Below are 10,721 nucleotides of genomic sequence, written 5' to 3'. Positions count from 1 at the left end.
TTGTACTTTACAATGTTGTTTTGACCATGCATACATACCTAAATCCATTCAGCTGCTATCCTGTGATTGGGTAATTAGAAATTTATATTAATGAGTAGCTAAACAGGTGTGCCTAATAAAGTAACCACGAGTCTATGATATTTTGAAAAACGTATCTAGAAATGAAAAGAAACACTGTAGTAAACACTTAGTCAGTATTCAACACTTATAAGAAGAATGGTCTTAATAAAGAATTTATTTATTTTGTTAATTAGGTATTTAGGTACTTAGTTGCTATTTTCTCAACTTTAGCTTGTCTGCTAACCTTCTGCTACACACTTCAGCCCAGTAGGTGGCACGCTTGAGCAGTTAGCTAATTGCTAGTAAACCCAGCACAAGAAGAAGAAAAAGACTCGCAGGAGTTCACTTCCTGTATTAAGATTTTCATGCTTCCACAAATGTGTGCATCTGTCAGACAGAGGTGAACATGGCAGACGTCTCGGAGAGGACACTACAGGTCGCCGTTGTGGTTTCTTTCGCTGCCGGCTTCTTGGCGGGGTGGCAGGCGAACAGAATGAGGAGAAGGTTTCTGGACTGGAGGAAAAAACGACTCCAGGAAAAGCTATCAGAAACACAGAAGAAACTGGATTTGGCTTGAATGGTAATGCCATATTTATGACGACACGCTGTTGAGTTACAGAGCTTAGGATATGTCGGTTAGTAAAGCTTCGAGTGGACCAAAGTGATGCGTATTATTTGCTGTTATTTGCACAGTATCGCTGTGATGAATTTATATACGTAATACAAGTCACTGTTGTCACAGTTTGTTTGTCTAAAAGTGTGTCTTTCCTGTAAGGTCTGCGGTATGAGGCTCTTGGATTCTGGATGTGGATCCTACACCATGTTTGTGACCGAGGGAAGGAAATCTGAAGATGACCTACCTGTATGCTGCACTACCTGTATTTGTCTGCCACGCCTTTCAATTTAAGACTCTAATTCACTCGAAACCAGTTCCATGAAAATGGAAGCAACAGCATTTTGTTGTTGTTGTTGTTCTGCTAACAAAAAGGGAGTGGTGGCCCTGTCCCCAGTGCTGTTCTCTGCCAACATGTCTCCATCTCTGTATTTGTCAAATCAGGTCAAATAAATTATTTTGTTCCTTTTTTTTTCCTATGTTGAAAGTCGTTATTCCACAATGATGTTCAGGACTTCAGATAATGTGGTGATATATTATTGAAGCTGGCACTACACTCTTACAACTTAAAAGTTACCTAAACTCTGTTACAAATAAGTGGGATTATAATTTTCTCCTTATAGCATAGGAACTCACAATGAAAGAAAAACACGCAGCATTCTTGCCTTCAGCCTAGTAAACTTTAACTGACGTTTCTATCGATAAAAATGTATTATGTGAATAACTGCGCCATCTGCTGGATGAACGCCAAAGTCACCTTAAACAGCTCCATTGGGAGCCATGATTACACTAATTGATTTTTTTGTGTGTGTGTCATTTTGTCCAAGACTCGGGAAAGGATCAAAAGGCAGAGGTTCATTTAAAATACAGTATTATGCAAAAATTTTTCAGGTACCTGTCAGTTCTTGATATTTTGCTAGTAAAATGGGAAAAGAGTGCAGCAGTTTATTAGCTAAAGCAGAATGTTTACAATTTTAATAACGTGGAAAATCAGTATTTGGTATTTGGTCTTTGTTCTTGTTCTTCCTAAAGAGCATTCAAGGCTTTTCTTTGGGCATTGGCTGCCTTTTGTTCTGTTCTCTGTCAAAATGAACCCCCACTGGTTCAATAATGTTAAGGTCCGGGCTCTGAGGAGGCCAATCCATGACCGATAGTGTTCCACTGTGTGTTTTTCTATCCAGGTATGCTTTCACTGTTTTGGCAGTGTGCCATTAATTTTTGACAACCTCTCCACAACACCACTGACTGAAATGCAGCCCCAAAGCCTCCACTATGTTTTACAGATAGCTGTTGCAACTCTATGTTGTACCTTTCTCATGACCTCCTACATAAATACTGACAACAACTTCAACCAAAAATTTTAGATTTGAAGGCATCTTTCTATAAGATACCACTGATGGCATAACTCAGCCTTTTCTCCCTCTTCCCCTTCCCTAAGAATGGCTTCTTGACAGCCACCCTTCCACTGAGACATTTCTGATGAGGCTTCAGTGAACAGTAGAGATGCCAGATGGATCTTTCAGGTGCTGTGTCACGACTTTGCTAGGTTTTGTCTTATTACTTTGGGACATAAAATTGCATGTGTGTGTATGTGAGATTATTTACGACATAATAGCGATGAACACTGGTTAAAGCAGCCCCAGAAAAAAAATTCTGGGGAATCACTTCTCATATATCTCCACATAACAAGCACTACTTGGATTTTACTGACTCGTTGTGTAATAACACAGATTTTTTTCTTCTTTCTTGTTTTTGCATTTTTCCCCCTGTTATTTGATACCAATCATGTATCAATGGATTACTCACAGAAAAGATGCAAGAATCCAGGATTTTTCCTGGATTGGGGAATCGAAATGGATTTGCATTTATATAGCAGTTCCTAGTCTAACTGACCACTCAAAGCACTTTAGACTACAAGCTGTTATTCTATTTGATAGAAATCTAAAGGCAAACTCATAACTGGGAAAAATACAAGAGTCGCTGTCTAGGCTGTAGACGTTGATGGCGATTCAGTAACACAATTGCTAAAACCAATTAAGTTGTCCAAAAGTATGACTATTACTGGGATAATATGGTTTACACACCTCAATACGGCACAATTAGCCATTTTTACAATTGTCATGGTACCGTACTGAGCCCCGGTGTCCCTGGGAGACATAAAACCTGGAGTAAGTACAAGCTAGTAAAACTAGCTCCTGTCTGGTGAACACCAGCATCTTCAAAGGTGCAAACTACCACAACCAGCCACAAAAAATTATATCTCACATCTGTACCTGTGTTTTGTATCTAAATACACATTTACACCCTTCATGTTGATTTGCCATGACTTCCATTGGCCTGAAGTTGTGCACCCTCACAGCTTATCTATAGGTGGTGCTAGTGATCTTTGTTAGTTCATGCTTACAAATCAAGTTTTTGCCTACAGCATTCCAGTCACTGGCTCTGAAATGAGATCTTGTGAGCAGATCTCTCTTTTTCATCATCACCAGTCTAGTGGGCCTATTACTATGTCTCAACAAGCTTTTGGCAAGACTTTAAGAAGTCCTTTTTTTCCTGAAGCACTTCATCAATGGCTTGATGAGAAAGAAGGTGGAGAGGATACTGAAGGGGGATCAGGAGAGGTTAAGCTGACAGATAAATGTTTAAAAAAAAGTGTTCTCTGGGTTTCAACTATTTGGATGTCTCGGTTTATTTATTTGTCTTATACAGAACTCAGAAAAAATATACTAAACATCAAAATCCTTCTGAATCTGCCAGGGCTCAGCATCAATTTGTTCTGTGTGGAGATTTTAAGAGATTCGTGTTAAAAGGGATACAATTAACGCTAATTTCTAAGGTTGGCTTTTAATTACCTTGATTACTTTAATTAACATGCTAACTCTAAAGTTAGGGTTTGGGTCATATACTATTAAGTTAATGTGAAGCTTTTAAATTAAGCTGTGTAAAACTATCAACACTCCCTGTATAAATTGTTTTTTAATGATTGCAGTGATTTGCAAATCTCACAAACCCATATTTTATTCACAATAGAACATAGGAAAGACATCAATCAATCAGCTGGCTGTTTAAACTGAGACATTTCACTATGGCAAAAAAAAACATTAGCTTATTACTTTGGTCATCTTTGTATCTGGACATCATACTTTTTGTTAATGTTGATTTATTAATCATTGTTGCCACTCCTGCCCATCAAGGATTAGGTCCACTACTTTATTGTGTGTTATCAGGGGATGAAATGTGTTAGTTTTTTCTTTCTTCTTAAGAAAAGAAGAATATTGTGCTATTTTTCTCTGACATAAGATGCTACCTCCTCCTTTCATTTCATGAGGCACCAAATGTTTTCAGTTGATGCAGGCAGGCCAGATCAGCACCTGCACTCTTCTACTGCAAAGCCATACTCTTGTAATAGATGCAGTTTAGCTCTGTTTTGCTAAAATCTGCAAGGTCTTCCCTGAAAAGACGTTTTCTGGATGGGAGCTTATATTGCTCTAAAACCTGTAGATATCTTTCAGCATTGATTGTGGCTTTCCACCAATACTCCTACATGACAAAGCTTTACACTACATTTGTACATGGCACAGACAGTGATTTTTTTGAAGTGTTCCTGACCCCATGAAGTGGTTTCCATGCCTGTTTATAAGGTTGGAAGATCACAGATGTCCACTACTGATGTTCAGCCATGTCCCTTACGCACAGAGATTTCTCCAGATTGCCTGAATCTTTTGTTGGTTTTATGCATTTTAGATGATGAGATATTCAGTGTCTTTAGAATTTCACATTTACAGGAAATTATCCTAATATTTACAGATGAAGACTGATGAAACTCTGCCTCTCTAAGATGCTCTTATTTTATATGCACTCAAGTGAATTAGTTGAAAATGGTTCCTCCAGCTGTTTCTTTGTTGTACCGCTTGATTTTCCAGCCTTATGTTTCCCCTGTAACAGTTTTTATTATAATGCACTGTGTGGCAGGCCAGGCAGGACCCAATAGCAGGACTCAGAGGGGAAAAGGATTAACTGAAAGATGCAGATGAATTTAGAAACTTAATTACACACAAACTCAGACAAAGAAGAAAAGTAGGAGCTAAGAACTAAGGAAACTGGGACCCTACAAGAAAATACAGAACTTACAGAAGACACAGGGACACACATACACACAGACTCAGGCAACATAAACACAGACTGATGAGAGAGGGGATGCAAAACTGAACATAATACATGAGATGGGAGACTATCAAAATAAAATAGGAAGTAACGCACACAGAGACTCAGACTAAGACACATAAACTTGACACTGGGACTGGACCACAAATGAATCAACATGAAAGGAAAGGGAAACCAGGTAGAACACAGAAAGACCAGACAGACACAGGAATATGACCGGGAACGCTACAGATGACAACAAGAGATGCTGATGACAAGACAGAGACGAGACCAGGAACAGACTAGACACGAAGGAAATCGTGTCTAGTCTGAATAATCACAAGACCGTAATAAACGCAAGAAAGGGGTTGACAACAGTTTCTCAGTTTAAACAGGTGATATGTTTTCTATTCTACTGTGAATAAAATGTGAGTTTATGAGAACTGAAAATCATGGCATTCTGTTTCATTTACATGTGATATAGCTTTCCAACGATTTGGAAATTGGGTTGAAAATACACAACTTACTGTGGCTACATTAAGTAATCTGGTTAAATAACACATTCATTGCCTTTAAAAATAAAAGCATATTTTTTTCCTTTAGTTTCACTGACTTTCAGTTTATATTCACTGAATGGTATAGCCTTGTTTTTAAGGGGACAAAAGATGGATGACAGTTTAGCCAGAATTAAAAAGTGTGAGAGACGGTAATGACAAATGGAGAGGAAAATGAGTGTCATGGAGGAGAAAGTGTGTGGCTGTGGGGTTTTTTTTCTTTTTTTGTTTAGTTCTTTTTTGGGGGGGGATGGTATTCTATTGAGGGTGTTATTGGCTCTCTTTGTCTAATGGTGTGGCTAAATTGTGATGAATAGCTTTCTGGAGTGTAGTAGTCTCTCTCTCTCTCTGTGTGTGTCTGCATGCCTGTGTAGACGGGGACTGTGTTTCCTTGTTTATTCTGTAGTGAGCTGTGCATGAATGTGTGCAACAGCAGTACTGGCATTTATGGTAGAGAATATTTTCAGTGAAGGCCAGAGGGTTTTGTGAGCACAGGAAATGAAGAAGCACAATGTGAGAAGAAGGGATGGAAAAAGTGGGAAAGAGTTTACATTGACTGCTATGATTGATTTTATTCTCCTAATTGGCAGGTAGACCTTACAGCCTATATCCTTCATCCATATAGAGTGCGCTCAGCGAGTGTCATGTTTAATAAGCTTCCTGATTGACTTTCTGGTTGTGTGATTGTGCCCTCTGGCTACTGGGAGACTGGAAAACAGGGAGAGGAAAAAAAGAAGACTAGGTAAAGTCCGAAAGATGCAGATGGGATTTGTGGTGTATTTTGAAAAAAGCAAAGAATCTGCAGCTGTACTACAGCAGCTGTTCACATCTCACATTTGTGTCATATGGGAGGAAGGGTAATGAGGGGAAAGACTTCTTTCTGGTTCCTGCCAGTCTTCTTGTACTTCTGCTTCTCACACATCGCTGGAGATATATTCAATAAACACTGACAGAACAAGGCAAAAAGACATAAAACGTTAGCCACATTTTTTCAAAAGGCAATGCCGAGATTGCAATATGAAAAAATGCAATAATCTTTAAAATTGCTATTTTTCAATCTAGCATATGTATTTATTGGATGTCAGCACTGAACTGCCTTCAGCATCACATCTGGTGTCATGTGTTTAGGTAAAAGTAGATAAATCCCATCTTTATGCTGAGTGTTTGACATTGCTGATATTTAACATCTAAAAAGGTTAATTAACCAATTTAGCATGCTAGTTGCTAGCATCTGCTAAAGAGCGCTAAACACTGAGGTTAATTAAAATAATCCTAACATGTTTTTTAAGAGTTTTTCAAAAGAAATATGTTTTATGCATTCTTTCATTCATTTACTATGGACAGAACCGTTGCGTGTGCATTTGTATGTAAATGAGCAGAAAAACATACTTTTTCTAATGCTTTTAAAAACAGCTCATAGAAATATAAACGCAACACGAGTACATAAAACATGAACAAACACCTGAGCTTCCAGGCTTTGCCAAGCCTTAATCCAATCCACCTCACACACCAGTGAGTGTTTGCATGTTTATGAATGACTAGGGCCATGTCTCAGATAAATACTCACACTGTGCGTTGGATGCTGCAAAGATTTCCATTTAAATTGTGTGATGTGATTATGTCTCACTTTATTTGATCAAGGCTTATTTGCTAACATCCTCTCCAGAAGGCTTTTATGTAAAGGGAGATAGCGGCAGTATCTCCATCCTGTTTGACAGTAGAGAAATGACTGTGTGCAGGGAGATTTCATACATCACATTTTGCCTTAAGTGTTTAAGCCATAAAAATAAATTAGCACTAATATATTTATTTATCACAGACATCAAGTACAGTAGTGTTTTCTCCACATTATTAGTTCTTTTCTTTCTTTAGCTTTTTAGCTCTGTGAACTGAAACTAATTTCTTTATCCACATAAAGTTAACTTTAAAGATAATAATAATTGATAGTCTTTTGATAACATTGATAATTTTTCAACACATTTGTGACACTAATACAAAGGTTCATAATTTAACAATTAGCTAATAAAAACAACAGTCGTGTTTATGATTTTCAAAGCTGGTGTATAGTAGCAGAGCATTAGTTACATTAAAAAACCATTAGCTATTTATATAAATTGTAACAATTTAGTATTCAAGATTCAAGATTTAGGATCTTGAATCTTGAATATTAAATTGTTACAATATTTCACCTTTTAACTGCTTTACAGATGAAACATTTATTTATTTATTGCCACTGTGATGCCACATATTACCTGTAAACTGAGGAAAACTGCACACAAGGTAAAGACACCCTAAAACAGAGCCTACTTTATTATCTATTTTACTTACTTACTTTTTTCTGACACTGCTGGAAGAAAAAAAGCTGATGCGAGCAGTGTAAGTGAGACAACCTTAAATATCAAGTGTTAATATGATGGGTCTGTTATTGTTACACGTGGATTTTATATCACACGCAGTCATTAATTTGCACACATTAATACGGTAAGCACTTTCTAGCTGTGGTGTGAACAGGTGCATGTGAAATGAGCGCTGGCTCCATTACTTTGAGATTTTGACTTCACCAAAGAGCAAGCACAAACAGCGAGAAAGAATACAAACTGGAAACAATTTGAATTTTTGTTTTAGATGGTAGGACGAGGCAGCAGGTATTATTGTTGTTGGAGGACTGCTTGTTTGAAATGAATCCTAGCAGGATCTTTTGTTTTTCCTGTCAACTTACTGTTGGCAGGAAAGTGTAGTTGTAATGGAAGGAGAGAAGTGGTCGTGGCACTCAAGGTTTAGACCTTCATTTCCCACTAGAAGTGCCCATATTAAATGGATGCACTCAAGATGCTCTGGTAAAAGCATTAAATGAATGACGGATGTTTTATTAAACTATATATGGGCTTGGTTTGAGTTGTCCACCCATTCACAGCCTCTCAGCTTTCTATTTTACTTCTGAATAAACCTGAACAATTTGGACACAGTCAGCAGAGCGTTCGTTGTTTGTGCTTTTTCAGAAGAAAACATTTTGCTTTTTGCTTTTCTTTTGTGACTTTAAAGCATGAGCCACCACCTCTCCAAAAAAGTAATTTACATCTACTTCAGAACAGCATCAATGATAGAAGATCTAAATGAAAAAGCAGTGAATGAACCATACATTTTGTTGTATAAATCAATGGGCCAAAGTTCCCAAACTGTTGTAGAGTGAGCATGCAAATTTCACATTGCTGAATTCAATATGAGCCCGATCTTTTTTAATGGCTTGGATCAAGGCTGTTTCGCTCTGAGAGAAAACATATTCATCTATGAAAGCCATTAGGCACCGTATTCTTAAAGCGATAGTAAGAAAAATACAGGCAGCCATGAATTATTGCAAAAATACAAGCGCCGATGAAGGACACAAGGTTTTGAGGGTGACTTCATAAAAGGCCAATACAAACTGACAACATGACCGAGTTTCATTCATATACTGCTGAGTTGCTTCCTGTCTAAGGCGCCCGTTCTTATTCCTGGGGTGTCAAATAATACTCTTTTGCCAAAGCCACTGGCCTGTCTCAGTTGTGTGCAGAGAGCATGACACAACAGTTTATGGTATTACTGAGACCAGTCTGTCACTCCCAACTTGACATTTTTCAATGTGCAGGGCTTCTGTTGTGAAGGTGTATACTTCATAGCACTAAACAAGTTGTTCACTCACTCCAACCAGTGACTGAGCAAAAATTTAAAATTGAGTCAAAAGCAACCAAAGAAGTGAAAAAATATCCAGATGGGACTCAAACTACGGTGTCCTAGCGACAACACTGACGATGAGTATATGTCAGCTCATGCGGTGTGAGGCTAACTCTTAAACAATAATTTATGTAACAGTCCATGAAATGAAGGCAAACTCCTTTTTCTAACTATACATGCAAGTGTGATGTGAGGACAGCTTGACAACAGCAGGTACTGTCCTTATGTACTCACAGCTGGCCAGAGACAGTGTGCCATCCAACTGTGGCTTAATTGAAATTAATGTGGTAGGATCTAAACACACTGACACTCCCAAAGGAGAATCCATCACTTTTAATGTATTCAGTTTTTTTTTTTTTGTCACATTTTCACACATTTGACAGAGACTCCCTTTTTTTTGGGAAAGTCACATTTTGACTCACACGGTATCTTTTGTTCGGTGACTGTAGGCCAGAAAAAATTAACCTTATAATGTGGCAAAGTGCACATCCCAGTGTGAAAGCTGGTGTTTTCAGAATTACACACACATACATATGCACACACACACACACACACACACACACACACACACACACACACACACACACACACACACACACACACACACACACAGTTTCAAAAAGGCCAATACACAGAGTCAGCTTGTCGGTGGAAACTGCTTATTCCAGCCGATGGAGTGTATAATTCCAGCATTGGAATAATAATGATGGCATTGTAATTCAGATGGATAGTGAAGAAATTAGATTCTGGGGCTTTTTGCATATTGTCATTATTGAGTTCTGCACCATTCTCTTCGTGAAAGTGAAATGAATTGAGAGATGGGATGGGTTCACATGTCTAACTTACTGATGCGACCCACAGGTCTCACCTTGCAGCAATTTGCGGCTCTGAAATGAATCTAAAGTGCATCTTAATCGTGTTCTGAAACGAGACGGTAACACACACATACACACACACACACACACACTCACAGACTGGTGTACATGCACATGCTCAGAACGAGCTTGTTGGTATGCACCTTGAGAATACATGGCTGCTATCATATTAAACAACCCGGCAATTACAGAGAGAACAAACAGCATTTCTTTACAACATTTCTCATAATGCCACTTCAGAGTTCCCTAATTGTACTCTCTTTTCTCCAGAAAATAATCGTCACTTTTTTTCTTTGCTTTGCCCAAAAAGCTGAATTTCTCAGTCTCTTCAGCAGTCAGAACTGTCAAGCGTCTTTAAACACTGAAAATCTAAGCGTCATCTAAAGCCCAGAAAGAGAGGAATTATTCTCTTTTACGATTCCCTTTTCTTTCACTCGAGGCTATGGGATGGCCTGTGGCGAGGGTTTAGCTAAAAGAGAGTTTCCCAGCATGGATCAATAAAGTTTTGTGTTATGATTATTATTACTTAAGGAAGTTTGCTACCCTTTTTATTTTTATTGCGGAAGAGGGAAGTAAAGGCTCCTTGTCAATAATTGATCTCAGCTTTGAAGGAGCAAAAAGGATTCTTGTGGTTAAGGTATTTATTAACCATGGTACTATTCTGAGGGCACATATAGTATCTAAAAGCTCTACGCTGTGTATCACGGAAACGCTAACTTTTATGACCTTGGATTTGGTAAATTTAGTTTATTAACATCACCTGGA

The sequence above is a fragment of the Simochromis diagramma genome, unplaced genomic scaffold (genome assembly GCF_900408965.1).
Source record: "Simochromis diagramma unplaced genomic scaffold, fSimDia1.1 OVJJ01000802.1, whole genome shotgun sequence".
NCBI lineage: Eukaryota > Metazoa > Chordata > Actinopteri > Cichliformes > Cichlidae > Simochromis > Simochromis diagramma.
Note: the sequence above shows the minus strand (reverse complement) of the source record.